Source organism: Galeopterus variegatus, unplaced genomic scaffold (assembly GCF_000696425.1).
Source record: "Galeopterus variegatus unplaced genomic scaffold, G_variegatus-3.0.2 Scaffold22447, whole genome shotgun sequence".
NCBI classification, from domain to species: domain Eukaryota; kingdom Metazoa; phylum Chordata; class Mammalia; order Dermoptera; family Cynocephalidae; genus Galeopterus; species Galeopterus variegatus.
In genome coordinates this window covers 1-3,201 of record NW_007748558.1, presented here as the reverse complement: position 1 = coordinate 3,201, position 3,201 = coordinate 1, and positions in this window count along the sequence as shown.

The following is a 3,201-nucleotide window of genomic DNA, read 5'->3' as shown; positions in this document are numbered from 1 at the left end:
CTATCCTTACTGCATGTGCTAGAACTTCAAATATGATAGTGGACAGAAGTTGTAAGAATGAACACCCTTATCTGCTTCTCAATACAGGAGATAAACCACTTAGTCTTTCACCACTATTTATGATTTTTTTTTTCTTACTAAATGTCCTTTATCAATTTAGAAAGTTTGCTTCTATTTCTAGTTTGTTGAGAATTATTATTATGACCGGCCATTGAAAAAAATTAATGATTTTTTAATATATTGATACAATAATATGCTTTTTTCTCCTTAGCACATCTTTTAATGTGTTGGGTTTTGTTGATTGATTTCAAGTTGTATTAGTCCGCTTCTGTTTCTTATAACACAATGCCTGAAACTGACTAATTTATAAAGCAATGGAATTTATTTCTCACAGTTTTCGGAGCTAGGAAGTCCACGGTCCAAGGGATATATCTGGTGAGGACCTTGAATGACCATGAGTAGATCAATATATATTCATAATAGCACAGCCCTCACATTTGAATCACCTCTTAAAGGCGCCACCTTTCAAATACCTAATTGGATTTCTCACCCTCTTAGCACTGTTACAATGAGAGTTAAGCTTCAATGGTTAAGCTTTTGGGGAGAACATTCAATCCACTGCACAAGTGTTCAACCAGCTTTGCATTCCGGAGATAAATCCTACTTTGTGTGATGCATTCTTTCTTTCTTTCTTTTTGACTTTGCTGGGTTCAATATGCTAATGTATACTTGAGACTTTTCTTTTCTATATTCATGAAGGATATTTATGAAGGTCCGTAGCTTCTTGTATTGTCATTTTTATTTTTCTGTGTTGTCAGTAGTGATACAACTTCTTTAGTTTCTGATGTTGGTAATTTCTCTTTATCTCTCTCTATCTCTCCCATTCTCTTTCTGTCTCTATCTCAATTATCTCTATCATCTCTCTCTGCCAATCTAGCTAGAGGTTTACCAAAGAAACAGTTTTCAGTTATATTGATTTTTTAAATTGTTTGTCTCTTTAGATTTCTCCTCTTGTTTTTACTGTTTCCTTCCTTTGTTTTTGGTTTATTTTGATTGGAATTTTTTCTTATTTTTAAGATGTATGCAGGAATTATTAGTTGATACCTTTCTTCTTTCATAATATAAGCAATTCATGCTATTTATTTCCAAATAGGCAGAGCTTTGCCTACTCTGTGCAAATTTTAATATATTGTATTTTCACTTTGTTACATTTAAAATACTTTTAAATTTTTTTCTTGAGTCGTCTTCTTTGAGCACGCATCAAGTTTGTATTTAATTGCTAAATACTTGAGAATTCTTTACATATCATATTACCATTGATAACTAGTTTAATTTCATTATATCATAGAACACATTTGGAATCTTGTGATAGATTTTCTTGACAATTTCATATCCAGTTTAAAAACAATTCTGAAGTTTTTACAGTGCAATTATTTTTAAATAAGTGTTTTATGTATGTATGTGTGCTTGTATTTATTTATTTTTAGTTTTAGATCAACTAAATTGTTAATTTCTCCCTAGTTTCCAGAAACCTGGCCCACTCAAAGCAACAGCTGCAGTTGAGAATGCAATATGTTTGTTCTGGAAGTGTACGGTCTCCAAGGGCAATTTAGATATTCTCCAAAGAAATGTTCAGTTCATAAAATGTGAATACTCACCTTAGAATAATAAGGGAATAAGATTGAGACACTCCATTTTTCCAACAAGATAAGTGCATTTTCTTTTGCATAAACTGTTATCCTTGATTCCTGTCTTTCTATCACATTCCACAAATCTCCTCACTGATTTTGTTGGCTGTACCTCCAATATATACATAAAATTAAATTAATCTTGCTAACTCATTTTAACCAATCTTATTCGAACCATGATCATCTTTATTCTGAATTATTGCAATATCCTACTAACTTGTTTTCTCTTTGGGGCTTCTTCAATTCCCACTAATTTCAATTGATTCTCTGGGTAGCAGCCAGGGTAACCCTATTAAAATTTTATTTAGATGCTATAATTACATTGCTCAAAACCATCCAATGGTTTTCCTTTTGGTGCAGTAGTAACTCAGTGCCTTTAGTATGACCTATATGTCTCATGATATGACACCTACCATTTTCCCTTTGATTTCCTACTGCTCTCCCTGCCCCATAACCAATTACCTTCAGCCTCATTTTCTCTTCACTCAAAGTTTTTCTCCAGTTCAGGACTGAGTTTTATATTCTTCTACTGAGAGATCCTCATTTGCTAGGCCCCAGGCTTAGTGCTTAAAATCTATTTTCTCACTCATCTTTAAAGCAACCTTTGGAAATAACAATAATAAAAATACCACTAGGGAGTGGATCAAGATAGTAAATTCCAAATAGTAAATCCCAGTGATCTCCCTACAGATACATCAATTTGATCATACACCCACACAGAAAAATACCTTCCCAAGAGCTTAGGAAGCCAGGTAAGAGATCACAATACTTGGTTTTAGCATAATGATAATAACAAATGATGCATTGAGGAAAGTAGGAAAAACAGAATTACATTTCCTGCTTCACCCTTCCCCCAACTGCAAGTAGCACAGGGAAGCATGAAGAGACAAAGTCTGCTTGGGAGAAGGAGAAAAAGTGAGTACAAGACTTTGAATGGAGCCCAGTGTGAGACACCACAATAAAAATCAGTACCAGGCAGTACTTTATGACCACCATTGCCAGGCCAGGCCCACAGAAGGAGTATCTATCCTCACTCTGCCACCAGGGAGAGACTCACAGACCTATTGGGATGAAGTAGTGTTAAGGCACACAGCACTACTGGCTGATGCAGTGGCTTCAAGCCAGAAATAAACCTCAGAGAATGGCAGGTCATTGCAGTGAAGGCCCTGGTCTCAGTAGCTGAAGAGGCCAGCATATCAATGGGACTGCTGATCCCATCCTTCTTTCAATCCCAAGCAGCACAGTGTGGAGACAGGTATTGTCCACTTGGAGACGAAAGAAAAAAAAATAGACACTAGACGTTGCCTTGACACCAAAGGCCAGATTGAACACAGTAAGACTCAGCACCAGGAGTAGCTTGGTAGCACCTGACCCCAGGCTAGTGACTGTGGACAGAACATCTGAACACAATACCATCACAGGTGGAAAATAACAAACCCAGTGGGAGACAACACCCTTGTTAGATCCTCCCCTGGTTCATCCAGACCTGAAGAACAATGACCATGTGGCTTAG